Source organism: Hibiscus syriacus, unplaced genomic scaffold (assembly GCF_006381635.1).
Source record: "Hibiscus syriacus cultivar Baekdansim isolate YM2019G1 unplaced genomic scaffold, ASM638163v2 tig00111833_pilon, whole genome shotgun sequence".
Taxonomy (NCBI): domain Eukaryota; kingdom Viridiplantae; phylum Streptophyta; class Magnoliopsida; order Malvales; family Malvaceae; genus Hibiscus; species Hibiscus syriacus.
Genome location: NW_024063191.1, coordinates 347405 through 364351, shown reverse-complemented (window position 1 = coordinate 364351; position 16947 = coordinate 347405). Strand labels below are relative to the sequence as shown.

At 31.9% G+C, this 16947-nt stretch overlaps 1 pseudogene; it reads left to right on the top strand.

Moving 5' to 3' along the window:
* Nucleotides 1-10999: 10999 nt before the first annotated feature.
* LOC120171366 lies at nucleotides 11000-16813 on the top strand (annotated as a pseudogene).
* The last annotated feature ends 134 nt before the right edge of the window (nucleotides 16814-16947 follow it).

The window sequence follows — 16947 nt, the reverse complement described above, 5'->3', positions numbered from 1 at the left end:
TTTTAATATTGTATCTATTTCGACAACTCTTCTGTCTACGACAGTATGAACCATTTCGCCATATCATGGCTCCAGTCTCTGCCCAAAGTGAAAGCATGGTAGCCATTGTTACTTGGTTAGGCCTCACTCCTTTGTTCCTCGTCTTAACAAAAACATCGAAAGCCTGATCTAGGCAATGAGGTTGTGAATAAGCTACAATCATAGCACTCAGATCATAACATCTTTATTCTTAACTGAGTCCAAAACTGCTTCCGCATTCTTTATCTCCCAGCGTTTCCCATACATATCAACCTAAGCTGTAGAAAGAGCCAAAGACACAAATCCCATTTCTCATAATATAAACATGTAGTTTTCCCAGCTATGATAACAGTACATGAATAAGCTAAATTTTCACTTTTGGCATACATATGAATGAAAGCCGTAGCTAAATGAACACCCATTTTCTCAAGATTCCTTGTAGCATAAGCATGTATCACTTTTCCCATTTCAGCATCCATGAGGTCTGCAAATAAATCAATCATGCTAATCATGGCACTTCACTAGGTCTTGTTCGTAAATTTTGCATCTTTCATGTAGTCTCAGTGCCTCTTTATACAATTTTCCTCTAGCATAGCATCTAATCATTGTCTCCAAAGCACAACACTTTGACGCATATGTCAAACAATAATCTGGCAGAGACCACACTATCACATTCATGCATTTGTATCAAAGCATTACTTGCAACATCTTCAGTCAATCCATTCTTCACTGTAAAGCTATGATTTCCTTTCCCAACTGGTCGTTGAAACAAGACTGCATGCTTTCAGGACTGCTGAGACCATGAAGTAATCAACTTCATTGTCCATTATTCTCAAATAAGCATGGATGTCAAGTGCACAATGCGGTGGTGTTTTTAGTGTAAGATGTCTAAGGGGATTGAATTGTGCTGAATGGCTAAACTTGGATCATCGAATTGGGTCATGACGACCACGAGAGCAGGATTGCCTGGTTTGTTCAAGGGTGTGCTGAAGAGCATTTCAATCTTGAATACGAGTGGTAATTGTTGCTGTCGGTTTGGTTGTGGTGGGTCCTACATTGCTGTCGTGAAGTAGGCTGGTGAAGGGACTGCTGCCTTTGTTGGTGCTGCCTGAACAGTGGTTTACTGAATATAGCGGAGGTGATCGGTGTTTAAAAAAAATGAAAATTAGAAAGTTTTCGGGGGGTAAAATAGATATATAATAATTGTTCAAGAACTTATTTGATGTTTTTAGCTGAAGTTTAGGGGTAAACCAAATCTTAACTTTTTTGTTAATGTTGTCACATCATCAATTTAATGAAGACGACGGTGGAGTGATTATTTTATTACAAATCAATACGTTAGTGATCAATTTGTTACTTATAAAACTTCAATGCGAAAAACAAAAATTTATTCAAAAATAGGGACTATTGGTGTAGTTTACCCTTTATTTAATAAATTATTATTTTATCGGTTACGATGATTACACCCTTAGTTTAGAATAAGGTAAACTACACAAATATTTACTAAAGTTGGCGTGAATTTTCATTTTTCCTGCTAAATTAAAAAAAAAGTAATAAATTGATTATTAATATTATCAATTTATAATAAATTGGATAATAGGTCACTCGTCGTTAATACCTGTTACGATAATAACATAAACCTGAGTGATGCATTTAGACTTCTGATTTGGCACTGTTTAACCACGTTGACGATCAAATTTTTAGATAAGTAAGTTTCATTCCAATCCAAAGATAGAGGTGTCCAGGATCTGTAAAATAGCTTGCTCGGTAATATTCATTTCTGTTCGTTTAAGTTCATTCATTTATGTTCGTTCTTTTATGTTCATTATGTTTAATACAATCTTTCTAGACCAATTTAAAATATTAAACCCCAATAATTTTAATATAATACACATAAATATTTTAAAATTAAATTAATTTTAAATACAAATAGAAAAATTCAAAACAATTAAATAAAATATAATCCTAAAATTGTTAGGAAAGAAAAAAAATTATTTTCATTTATATCGTTTACGTTCATTATTTGTTTGTTTACGTTCGTTCGTTTACGTTCGTTTATGTCCGTTTACATCGTTTGTTTATGTTTGTCATTTGTGTTCGTTTCATTTAAACGAATTAACATGAACGAACACGAACAAACTACATCCTTAACAAACGAACACGAACAATAAATTTTCCGTTCGTTTATGTTCGTGTTCATTATTTGTTTAGTTAAAATTAAACGACGAATATGAACATACTCGTTCGTATTGGTTCGATTCATTTATAATCCTAGATTCAATATTGTACTTTAATGAATAGAGCAAAAATATTTAATATAGTAAAGATAAAGTGGCTAAGCATGACAGATAAGGATATCGGCGGAAACTGTCGTATCGGTTTATAATCACATCCAACGAGTAGAAATTACTTGATGATATTGGTTTATCGTGTCATCATGGGATCGGTCTTACGGAGGCATTTCATAATTTGGAGGTCTCCTACTATCCTACTTTCTCCTTACACCATACATATGGGAATAAGGGTCAGCTAATTAATTTTCTAGGTCGATTCTTAGTGTTCCCACTCAATAAATTTGATTTTTTTTTTATAAGCTTAATAGTTAATAGTAAAATTATATATCATTAATATATAAAATATAAAATATTATTTTGTTAAGTCTATTAATTATTAAAATGATCTTTCGATTATAAGATGATGTTTTGTTGAGTCATCTAACTATATAATTATATTCAAACATTTTCTTATTTCTATTATAATTATAATTGATGATATATATTCTAAAGACTCTTAACTATTTGCGATAAATGCTCAAATACCTTGCAATCATTGATGTTCAACTCGAAATTTACAAGATAACAATCATCATTTTAACTACTAAAGATAATTTGATTCGTCAATTATATTCAATCATTAATATATAAACCGATGACCAATATAAATAATAAATAAATAGTAATAGAATCAGAGGTAAATTATGTTTACCTAAACCATTATTTTTAGTTCATTTTAATACTTAACTTTTATTTTTTTTCAAAATAATATATAACAAATTAGTTTTTGTTTCATTTTTGTACCCGCAGTTAAAAACTTAACGGAACTATTACAACTTGACACCTTTTATGGGTAAATTACGTCATTTATCCTTTAACTATCTCTCATCTATTTTGATCATTGAAATTTAATTTTTAATTTAATTACTTAACTTTCAAATTACTCTTAATTAATCACTCTAACTTTCAAATTTATTTTTTATTTCAATTATTATTAATAAAATAATTCAAAAAATATCATGTCGCGGAATATTAATAATAAAATAATTAGAGCGATTAAAATGAGCAATTCCAAAAGTTGAGAATTTAAATTGAATTTTTTTTAACTTAATAACCAAAATAAGATTGAGAAGATAGTTTAGGGAGAATGATATTTTACTCATAAAAGTTGTCACGCGCAAATTTCATTAAATTTTTAATGGTATGATACACAAATGAAATAAAAACTAAAAGTTAAGCATGAATTTAAAAAACTTAAAAATTTTAAATACTAAAATATAATAATTGATAATTTAAATATTAAATTCGTAGTCATTAGAATACTTGGTATTGATCGTAAAAAATGAGACATGTTGGCGAGGAAAGGCAAATGAAGGGAAGGATTTGAGTAAAATTGGTGGAGACTTCTTTTTGGTCCGTTGAAATTTTGTAGTTATTTTTTTAAATTAATCATTAGTATCTGATCTATTGATTGATTAATCTAAGATCGGGTAATGCAGGAGCAATGACGACCCTCCTAACATAGTTTGCTCAATTCGTAATTCGAACCTCTAACTTACTTAAGAGATCTAGTGCATCATCCCACTAAATCAACTGATTATTGGTTAGTTCATCGTTTTTTAAATAATCAGTATTGTTTTTTAATATAGAATAATTAATTATTTTAATTATAATTTAAATAATATTTATTGATTTTTATAATTTAAAATTCATCAACATTTACACACACCACAAAGAAAAAAAATCACGATGTACGAAAAGTTTCAAACAATTATACCCCATTGTTGTCTTTGTTTGACAAATTAATAAAGTAGATTTTATAACCAATAATTGGATAAAAATATCCCTCGTAATCATTTCAAAGTTTTCTTTTTCTTTTTTGAAATGTTCATTATTTCAAAGTTTTAACAGACTTGTAGTGGGATTAGGGCTTTGTTAATAAGGGAGTTTGGATAAGGTTTTATTGGTCGGAATCTCATTCTCAGTAATGTAAGATTATTAATAGTAATTTTTTTGTGTATATTACCGGGAATGTCATTACCTCCTTTCCTTAGGTATTGTTGGATTACTGGTATTTTGGACTAAAATGCCCTTAATTTTTTTTTTCAAAAATATCATTTTTCTGTCGTTGAATAATAAAAAATCTACGGAAGTTAAATTACAAATTTATCCTTAAAATATTTTAGATTTACAAAAAAAGTCTATAATTTTTTGTATGAAGTTCCGGGGTTAAATAAAATTTTACCCTTTCATTAAACCATTTTATATTTTCAATTTTGTAAAAAATTATATAAATTTTATGAATTTAATTTTTTTAAAGAAAATATAAAAAATATTTTCCAACTTGTTAAAAAAATAAATATATAATAAGGAAATTTGGTCAAATATACATTCCATAATCTTTATTCCTTTAACCAAACACGGTAATCTTACATTCTCACTGGTAATCTTACATTCGTGAACCAAACGCACTCTAAAGGTTATACTCATTACCATTAAAAAATAATTATAATGTTAGAAGAGAATCCAATTACTCTATTGTAGAATTAATTTCTTTTATACATTTGTCTAACTTTTTATATGATTTATATGTGAACATTTCATCCATTACATTTACAATATGTTCACGTAAATGATATATATATATCAGATTCTGACTATATTAAAAATATTTAACTATATTATCAATGTAAAAAAAACTTTTGAAAGTTAAATATTTATTCAACGATACATAATTGTCTGTTATTGTTATAGAATATCACTACTATTTGTTATTATTTGCATAAAAGGAAGAGGTTGTCACAATTTTTTTGGCGAAATTTGTGTTGGGGGTAATATATCTACCTATCTCTTACCCCGTACATATGGGAAAGAGGGACAGCCAAAAAAAAAGCTCTTCTCACAATGCTATCCATTGTTGTATTTTTTTGTTTGGGTCACAACTTCTTTCGACAAACTTTCCTTGTTCTCCCTTAATTCTTTTCATAATAATAGGATAATATTACGATTGTGGAGATTGATTTTTCATTTATCGGTTTTTAGATGCTCTCTAAATTCTTCTCTTTACATCTAGTGCTCAGGGATGTCAGAGTGATCTATTTATATATGATGTGCTTCAATTATTCGTACTTTTTATTCATCAGGTTATCACTAAGCGTTTTTAACCTCTTGTTCTCCCCTTCTTTCATTTCCAAAAGCTCCTTTGCTTCTCATTTTTGTTCGTTTTTGTTGCTTTTCCTCTTTAGTACTATGCAATTTCCCTCTCTATGAAAAAAATATGTGGGGGCTTGGCGTAATTAGCACTCTCTTTTTTCTTTCTTGTCGCCTTCTGCTGCTCAATTCAATCTCATTCATAGTTTTTAGAATCGGACCGGTTAATGAATCTATCATACTATCGGTTTATTGATTAATCGGTCGAATCGATTCGACCGATCGAAAGAACCGACGACGTCATAATTATTTAAAAATTAAATAAAAATACAAAAAATTTTAATAAAAATAATTTTTATATCACAAGTCATATCAAAACAAGTCATAACATATAGGTTAAAAATCATAAAATCAAGTGAAACAAATGATTCAAATAAACTACAACATATATTTAAGGTAAAACATATTAAATAATAAATAATTAATAACTATAATTAAAAAATAAATTTGGGGTTAAAAAAATCATAACAAAATGATATTGTTTGGTTTAATTTTTTTTTTAAAAACAATCCCACATGGCTAAACATAGAAGAGCATCCCAAAGTCTAAAGAGTAAAAATATGAGAACAAAACAATCTCACATTGCTAAGAAACATAGAAGCGCATCACTACTAACTTCTATAATAATAGAGGTAATTTGGCATTCAAAATCATGGAACCTTTTGGTGAGCATTGAGTGAACTATTCTTTCACTTCAATCAAGCTCGAATTTTAGGCTTCAATTGAGCTTCTAATTTTTTTTTTGAGTTCAAGCCTTTTTGAGTTCAAGTTTTAATATTAAATTTCGAGTTTGAGTTGAACTTGATAATTTTTAGCTTATGAGTTTGAGTTGAGTTGAGCTTACTTTTAAAGTTTTCAAGTTCGAGTCGAGCTCAACAATACTCGAGTTCGACTTGGCTCGTTTAACAAACGACGTGTTTGGTTTAATTTTTTTAAAAAAAACAAAAATCCTGGTTTTTCCAGTTTTTCCTGATTTTTTCCGGTTTCAGCCGGTTCAGTTCGAACAGTTTAAACGATTCTGACCAGTTCACTAATAACGGTTCAACCGATTTAGATTAACCGGACTAAGTAACGATTCTCGATTGAACCGGCCGATCCGGTCCGGTTTTCAAAACATAGATCTCATTTCATATTGTAATACACTTTTCTGCTTCTCTCTCCGAATCTGTGTTCTTTCCTTGTTTACAATCTTTTGAACAAATCTTCCAGTGGTACTAAGAATAAACAATTCGTAACCTGGAAGGAATCTGAGTTCATCTTCCATCACGCATTATTATTTAGGACGAAACTGCTGATGTGACTATAATATTTGCTGATCTCATGACACGTGGCTAGAAAAAACATTATCAACAGTGTCTCTCACGTAGAGACAAATCTATATATATTTCTTTTTTCCATATATATATATTAGTTCAGTTTATTTATTTTGAAAATATAATTTTAAAAAAAAGTTTTGCTGACATGAAGCTGATAAACACAAACAGGACGTGGCGATTACTAGACTTTTGTCATATCGTAGAGTTCTTTTTAATTACTTTTGGATGTTTCAGACCTTCAAAAAAAACCGATTTGATATAAAAATTATCTTAAATTAAATAATTTTAATTAATTTTTTTAATATTTCGATCTAACATCTTTTAAAAAAAATATATATATTTCACCAAAAATATCTTACGTAAAAAAAGGGAAGGTGCTTCATGGGATATATCTTTCAGGGGTTTTATTGACTTGACGTTACGGTGGACCCACCTTTGAAGACGCATTTTGAGACGTGCGCTTTTCATTCTCGGATTTTTGGTAAATAAATAATAATTATTTTAATACAAATTTTTAACCTTATCATTTTCTTATCAGGTTCGAATAATTATTTTTACATAGAATGCATTGTCAAAAAAATTAAAAGTTATGAAATGGTATCGTTTTATTTTAATATAATATAATATTACTTTATTAAGTTCATCGATTATTAAAAGTTATAAAATGATCATCAGACTATAGAGTGTTGTTTTTGAGTCACCGACTACTAAAGTTATAAAGTGATTATATGACAATTCATTATATTCCAACTCGTCCATTTTTCAACAACTCGTCATTTTTCGTTGAAAAATAGACGATATTCTAAGTTGAACATTAACATGTTGATTGTGATATGATAAAATCTGATCTCAAAAATTTCAAACTACTATCATATCTCAGTAATTATGTAATCTCAAGCTTAAACAACCTTCAACTTTTAATAGTCAAGGACTTAACAAAGTAATATTTTGTAGTCGAATGATCATTTTGTAATTTTTTATAGTCGATGAACTTAATAAAATAATATCCTATATCGAGACACATTTATGTATTTTACACTAAATTTAAAGAATCAATTTTCCATTAAAAAATTGACGATCGTTTAAGATTGAGGTTAACACGATGAATAAAATATGAGAGTCGTTTGAAATTTTGACGTCGTATTTTATCATATCACACAGTGCAAACACAATTGCTCAAGCCAATAAGGAAAATGGTAAGATTAAATTATATTTGTATTAAAATAATTTGATTTTTTTTAAATTTAGAAACCCAATAAAATCCCAGAAACCCGAGAATAAAAAGCACATGTCCCAAAACACGACTTCAAAGGCGAGTCCACAATGGTGACAGGTCAACAATACACGCCTTCCCTTTTCTCACATAAGACGCTTTGATGAAACCCTCATCCTTCTCTCATCCAAAAAAGTGATACATCGGTAAATTTTTTAAAAAAATGTATCTAATTGGGGATATTTGGTTTTTAGGGTGGTTTTGAGTCAAATTGCCTTCAAAACAATCAACTAATCTAATAATATTCATTTTGACGCTTATAAATATTAATTTTAAGCGTCAAATTGAATATTTAAGATCAACGAGTGTTTGTTTTTATAGAATCAAATCATCAAACACGAATCAATATAATAAGAATCCGACTTAAACAAACGAAAATTAGAGTCCAAAACAACCAAAATAATATACCATAAAAATTAAAGATTCGAACTAATACGAAATAACAATAGAACAAAGACGTGCATTATACACTGGAGTCGAATACTCTTATCTTAGTCATTGAATTGAATGATAGATGACGGCTTCCATCCTTCTTTCTATTGAGAGAACGAACTGGAACTTTGTAGTCTTGAATAAGATATTAAAAAAAATCATAAAATTTAAGACTAAAAGGAATATTTCAAACCAAAATGGATAGAAGAGATGATAAGGATAACGCATCTCTAAAAAAAAATTAATTTTTACAATTTTTTAATTTCACCCTACATTCATAAATAAAAATCATATTTGTCGTATAGTTTTTTTTAAAATAAAATGTATACCTCTGATATAAAGTTTTATCTTTTTTATATGTAACTCCACAGTTGCAGAAAAAACCTTGAGTTCAGATACGCGGGTCAGATAAAAAAGAGAGAGAGTAAATTACACAAATTGTCCCCAACTATAAGATAATAATTTTATTAAGTCTAGATTAAAAGTTACAAAATAATCATCGATAATATAATGTTGCTTTGTTGTGTCTTTACTATTAAAAGTTATAAAATGGTCACTCAACTATTCATTTGTTTATACTCGTCCTTTCCCATTAAAAAGTTTGACGATATTCTGAGCTGAACGTTAACTTACAGACTATGATATAATAATTTGATTTCAGAATTTCAAACAACTATTACATATCATTAATCATGTTAATTTTCAACTTAGACACCACCGTTTTTAATGCAAAATGAGAGTTTGGACCATAATGAATAGTCATATGACCATTTTGCAACTTTTAATAAGCGAAATACTTAACAAAATAACATTGTATAATTGTAGTACCATTTTATAATTTAATAAACAAGGGATTCAATAAAATAGTATCGTAATCGGAGATGTGTGTATTGTTTTAAAAAGGGTTAACTACATGGATTATACTTATTTTGTGTTTTGTCCACTTTTAGTCATTGTTTAAAAATACTAAGTATGAATATTTTTTTTTATTTAATTAAGATATGTCATTTTCATTCATTTAATTAAGATGGGTCACCCCGAGTTAATTGTTGTTTACAACATTAAATATTTTTATATAATCACACATTTGGTCCCTATTATACATATTCTCTCAATTTAGTCGTACTTTTAATAATTAAAATAAATTTAATCTCCAATCGAACATTGTCACTGTCATGCCAGAAGGTTGTTCAAAAATACCCGACCCTGATTGAGCTGACCTGTCGACCCGCTGGCCTAGACAAAATATTAGGTATTTATAATAAAAAATACCTGATTTTTCAGGTTGGTACCTGAACGAGTTTCTGGGTCAAGCTCGGTCACAAAATGTTGGTTAATTGGGTACCCTCCAACCCGGTACCGATTTAATATATCTTTTATTTTTCATTTTTATTTATATTAAAATTTTATTCATAATCCTCAAATCATTTAACTCTAACATTCTAAAATCTAATTTCTTAAATTTTGACGCATTACGTTCTAATTCTTAAGTTCTTAAATTATTTCACATTATCGTTCTAAATTATTTTTTAAATGTTTATTTTAACTTCAAAATATTTGAAACTTAATTATATTTATCTATTTTAGTTTTTAATAAATTTATTCAATTATTTAATTTAATTTTTAAACTTTATGGGTGAATTATATATTTTATAGATTTTAAATTTTTAAATTTAGAATTATATATATATATATTTTAAAAATAATATAATTTAAAGAAAAATAAAAAATTAATAGGTACCCGTGACCCGAATTATATATATATAATTTTATATTAACTTAAATATTTTATATTAACTTTTAAATTATTTTACTATTAAATTAATTTAAAAATACTTTATTTTTATTTAAAAAATATTTTATTTTAATTTATTAAAAATATGATTAAATTGAGATAATATAATAAATAAGGATAAAATATGTGAATATATCAAAATATTTAACTGCTGTTAATGGTGGTTACCTCATAATGATCAAATCTTGTTTAAATAAAATAAATGATCATCTTATGTATTTAAAATTAATAATCAAAAGTGAAAAAACTCAATACAGTTTCAACCTATAGTTAATCCTTTTTTTAAATGGTAAACCCTGAAACCATGACGCCCACCGACTGCCTAAAATCTGTTTAATTTCTTTTTCGGATCATCTCAGCAAGAACCATGTTTCCGACAAATCACGATAGTCTTGAAGCTCGTGTTCGGTATCCCTTTTAACGAGATAGACAAAGAAGAAGATGGTTAAACATGAGTAGGCCGCACACCATCACACTCTTCTTTCTGTTTAGTCTTCATTTTCTCATTTGAAAAAAACAAATCTAACCATGAAGAAATAGAGGGATTCATTCATATAGATAACCCCTGCTGTCTCTTTCCACATTTTGGGTCAGTAACTTTTCTCTTTCCTTTTCTGCCATTTCTTTTTCAATATTTATATATTATATTCTTTGTTTCTGCCTCTCTTTTTTTCATTCACCAATTCATGAAAGTTGGAATCTTAGCACCCAAGTTCTCACTTCCATATTTATTTATTTTTTGGTTATTTTTTTAAACAAAAGGATTAATGTATAAAAACAACTTTTGTGACTGAAAGTTCTTTCCCACTCTTCCTTTCCTTATTGGCCAATTTACTTCTAATTTCGCCTTCAACGTTTTTCTCAAACGTTCCGCTTCTTCTTCTTCTCAGTGAGTTCTTTGCTTGTTCTCTTCATTTCGTTTCCATTTTCAAAAGAAAGATTTGAACTTTACTGATGTTCATACATATATTCTCGTGTTTATGTTTATGGCCTTTTATGCAGTGGATAAGACTTGGGTTCTTTCTTAGAATCTTTTTTTTAACAAATTTAGTTTTTTTTTTTGTTAAGACCATTTTGAGTTTATGTCACTGACTTTGTCTCTCTGCTTTTGTTTTTTCAGATTGGAATTTTTTTTATTACGTGATTAATGGTGTGAAGGACAGATTTGGAATATCGGAGAGGAGTCGAGTTTAGAGATCAATGGGTAGTTGGAGTTCTGGTATGGAATGGAAGAATTGAAGATCTTTTTGGGATTTTTGCTGATATGTGCAGCTAGGATTTCGTTTGGACTCACCAATCCTAGTGATGGTAAAGCTAATCTTGCAGCATTTTTTGTTCCTGTTTAGTTTTATCTGTTTGTTTACCGAGAAAATGCGGGAAAGTGAAAGAAAATGAAAGATGTGGAACATTGGTTAGGTCATTGTCTGAAGCTGGAGAAACAGTCGTAGCTGGTTTGACTAAGTCAAATAGCTGAAATGTTGAGCAAATTTTGGTTTCATAAATTTTACTCTCTTTAATTGTTCCCTGTATTCTCTGCTAGGAATGAAGCCTTTAACTGGGAATTTTCTCTTTTCGTTTGAGCATTTTTTGATGCTTTAGTGTTTGTGTTTCCGATTCTTTTGATGCTTTGTGGTTATCATGTGGAGCTATGTATCTAATTACTTGCATTGTTTTTGCTCAAATTAGTTGCTGCCATTAATAGTTTTATACTGCATTGGGCTCTCCCTTACTCCCTGGATGGGTTGCTTCCGGCGGAGATCCTTGTGTTGAAGCATGGCAAGGCGTACAATGTAACGGTTCGGACATAGTCAGCATGTACGATGCCCCTTGTTTGACTCTTTAGATTGATCAAAGTTATGCAGCGTTGCTGATATTTGCATCTCTAATGTGACGGCCTCGTTCTGCAGAGTTCTAAATGGTGCTAATTTGGGTGGAGAACTGGGTGACAGCCTCGGAACGTTTGCTTCTATCAAGGCAATGTTAGTGGTGCTTTTTCTTTCTTCTTACGAACCGATTCTATGCCTTCGGCTGTCACTGGCCAACATTTTGAAGTCATATTATTGGTTTCTGCAGTATGACATGTTCTGAAACATTAGACGATACTATTTTTGGAATTTTTTTTGTTTCAGAGATCTAAGCAACAACCATGGGGAAATTTCCATCCAGCTTGCCTGTTACCATGCAAACTTGTATGTTCTATTCTCACTTGAATTCATATCTGTTCATCTTGTAGCGATTTCGTAACTTCTTTAAATTGGCAGTTTTCTTTCAGCCAATAAATTCAGTGGCAGCATCCCAGATTCACTATCTTCTTTGACTATGTTGACAGACATGTAAGATTTTGCCTTTCTGTTGTGGATATTACTTTGAAACAGAATATATTCTGAACTTTTCTTCTTCTGTGCCCTCAGGTCATTGAACGAAACGAACTAAGTGGAGAGATACCAGATGCCTTCCAATCCCTTTCTGGATTGATCAATCTGTATGTCCCGGAAATCAGAATTCAATTCAATTGTTAACTTCCAAGTTCTTTTCATAGTCGATTCAAAGTTGGTGTATTGTTTCTTTCAGGCATTTGTCCAATAACAATTTGAGTGGACCTCTCCATCATCAATGGAAAATTTGTCTAGCCTAACAACTCTGTGAGTTTCTTTTTGAATGGTAATGTTTATTGAATGGAAGGGAAAGCTTACTGTCTCTGTTGGCAGACGTTTGCAGTTCAATCAGCTGTCGGGGACGCTGGATGTTTTACAAGATCTTCCCCTAAAGATTTGTACTTTTCTCCACTATGACATTTGCATTTTTTTTAGAATCAACGTTTCTGACTATAATTCTCTACGTTTCAAGAACCAATTTTGAATGATTGAAGAAGATGCTAGGAGGAATCTTGGCTAACAATGTCATCATCTTTTTCATCCAATTCTGGACAGGAACATAGAGAACAACCTTTTCTCTGGACCCATTCCTGCCAAGATGCTGAGCATCCCAAGCTTCAAGTAAGCCCTGTACTACCAATTTTAAGCAATCACACATCGTTAAAGTTCATAGGTGTTCAGAAATACCAATGGGACCAATTATTTTGTAGAATTGGTCAATACCTGGATGATTTATGCACCATCAGCAATGTTCCTTTGACATTTATATTTTTAATCCGCCGCATGCTTTTGGTATGAGGTATATAATCAAATATAAAGATTTTTTTAAAGAAATTGAAAATATTTCTTTGGGCACTCACCCGAATTTGATTCACATAAAAAGTCTCCAAATTCATAGCATACAATGAAATCTTCTTTGTTGATGGATCTTGCCCCACTTCTTTCTTAAGAACTTCTTCCATATATATGTCTAAAACCAAATATACTGTTTTGTATACTTCTTTCTGTTACTTGTATGCTTGCTTATTGAAATTCTCTTCACAGGAATGATGGGAATCCGTTTAATTCCACTGTTGCTCCATTGCCTGCTCCAACATCACCTTAGCACCACCCCGTTTGCCGCCACGTTCTGAAGTACCGACTTCTGGTCAAACACCAACATCTGATCAAACACCTGGGAAACATCTGATGGACCTTCTGTGTCGGAGGGATCTACTTTTGGAGAGAAGAAGAAATTTTTAACTACAAAAGGTGGTGTGGATATCAATTGCTGGTGTTGTTTATATATTAGCGTTAGCACTTCTGCTTTTTATGCCAAAGTGTATCCGAAGAAAGGAAGAGGCTGGTGGCGTTTCAAACGGCATCAAGTAGGAGCATATAGAGGAAACAGGGAGAACCTTACTGGGGATGGATACTTGCCCACCACAACCAGTCAGACAGAGAAAGGCAAATGACAACTTTTACTATCACTTTAGATAATATTTTGTTTGCTATTTTGTCCGGTTTCAATCACTTAAGCAGTAATGGTTTTTGAAAATTCATGAACAGGCCCGAAAGAGGCAGTTACAAGACCATGGGAGGTAATCAAACAGAGAGGGGAAGCATGGGGCGATTGCAAAGCCTCAGAACAAGGAAGAGAGGAATGTGGAAAGGATAGGCACAACGCCAAAGAGATTTGACCATGAGATAGACATGAGGAGGATGACTAGCTTTGATATGATGATGCTGGAGCCCCTCCACCCCACCACCCCCCCCTCCGCCCCCACCCATCCTGTACCACTTTCTGAGAAGGTCATTGTGAAACCCATTGTGCCTGATGAAGTAACCGCAAGGCCTTCTGCCAAAACTCCAAAGACATCTACATTTGCAAAGTCTTTCACCATTGCAGCCCTTCAGCAATATACAAATAGCTTTTCTCAAGAAAATCTTTTAGGGGGCGGCATGCTTGGAAGTGTCTATAGGGCAGAACTCCCGGATGGGGAAGGTATAATTGTTGGTTTTAAAACTGATTTTATTTCATTAGAAGCATACTCCCTTAATTATTTTTCTCCAAGAGTCTGTATCGTGTCATAGACTCGCTATTTTAATGATAATAATGATGATGATGTACCTAACAGACCTTTGGAGTTAACCTGGTTACCATAACATATTGCTAGTCGGTTTTAGAATTTTTAATTCCTACTTTTCTTCCCTGGCTTCTTCCGTTGCTTAACCTGTTTTTACACCTGTGTATATGCAAGTTGCACTTGGGCATGGGGCTATAGCTTATAAAGTAGACCTTTTAGATGTTATGTATGTATCGAGCAGCTTCAGATTCTGATGGATCTGTTGTATGCATCTGTAGCTACTTGCTGTCAAGAAACTGGAGAAGAGAGTCGCAAGCCAGCAGAAGGATGATGAATTCATTGAACTGATAGAGAATATTGACCGTATCCAGCATGTGAACATTGTCAGGGTAATGGGTTACTGTGCAGAGCATGGTCAAAAGCTTTTGATCTATGAGTATTGCAGCAATGGATCACTGCAGGATGCACTGCACTCTGATGATGAATTTAGAAAGAAGCTCTCATGGAATGCCCGCATTTGGATGGCTCTTGGAGCTGCTAGAGCCTTGGAGTAAGTAATGGCATTGTTTCTCTCCATTCTAGCAGCTATAGAATTTCAACTGGTTGCTTTTGTGGTTGGAGTCTTTGTTTAGTAGATCGGGTATAGTTGGTTGCATTGTGTAAAAACTTGAGCATGATGTTATTGACAATGAACCTAAAGTTAATAATGGGTGTAAATAAAAGTTCCAGTTAGCTTTATGCTGGACTGGAAAAGTTGCATTTGTAGCTATTTGCCGTCAAAAATGAGGAGGAATAAGATACATGCATTTCCTATATGCAGATTGACATAACTAAACAAATCACTCACGGTTCTTTATGCTCGACATCGAGGCACGTAAACACTTTTTTTTCGGTCCTGATTTTCTTGTTCTATATGAAAAGGTATATGCATGAGGCCTGCCAGCCACCTGTTGTACACAGAAATTTCAAGTCTGCCAATGTTCTCTCGATGATGTTGATGTCGTCTCTCTGATTGTGGTTTGGCTCCATTAATAGCATCAGGTTCCGTAAGCCAGGTGGGTTTAAGCTTCTCATCATCTTAATAGTCTTTCTGAACGTGGTACATCGGAAAGCTGATTACTTTATCCGGCTTCTCTAAATTTTCTTATTAAGATTGCATATCGACAAGCAGCTGCCTTACAAATAATCAGTTGAATGGAAATAAAATTTAGACAAGATGACAACTGTCCTCTAGGCAACATAATTTTGAGGAAAATTAGTTTACGCCACTCGGAAGTATTGTTAATCGTTAATCATCTATCCTTGGTTTAGACAAGATTGCACCACCTGTTAAAACGACGACTAGTATAAGCATAAAAAAGGAGTGACTGGCCTTTCTACAAACATTTTCTTTACCTAAAACTGTTCCACTTTCAGTTGTCGGACAACTACAATCGATTTACGGTTATGGAGCACCAGAATTTGAGTCTGGAATTTATACATCCCAGAGTGATGTTTACAGTTTTGGTGTATTTATGTTGGAGCTCTTAACTGGCAGGAAATCTTACGACAGGTAAATGGTGAAACCTTAATGCAGTTATCATTGAGTGTCCACTGAAAATAATCTGTTCAATTTTGAGTTTTGTTGAAAATGTCATTCAGGAATAGGAGTAGAGGAGAACAATTTCTTGTGAGATGGGCAATCCCGCAGCTCCATGATATCGAAGCATTATCTAGAATGGTAGACCCTTCTCTCAACGGAGAGTATCCTGCTAAAGCGCTATCCCGCTTTGCCGATATCATTTCTCGATGTGTCCAGGTGAGAATATCATGTAACTAGGAAGCTGGCTCTGTCCTTCCACAGGATAGAGTTACATTTCTGTGTTCTTGCCTAACCGCAACTTCATTTTACAGTCTGAACCGGAATTCAGGCCTCCGATGTCTGAAGTTGTTCAAGATCTATTGGACATCATACGCAGGGAGCGTCCGAGTAACGAATCAATTGGAGACTGACTTGTACAAGGCAATAAACCTGATTAATTAGCTCGTGAACGGAAGTCACGGAGATTTGATCCGTCCGACGTTGATCCGAGAAGACACATCCATTGTAAAGGAGCAACCAAGCTTGATCCGAAGCCGGGATCATGTAGGAATCGTTTAATTTTCATTTTAATTTCGTTGTAGTCATCTTATTTTTTTTTTCTCTAAAA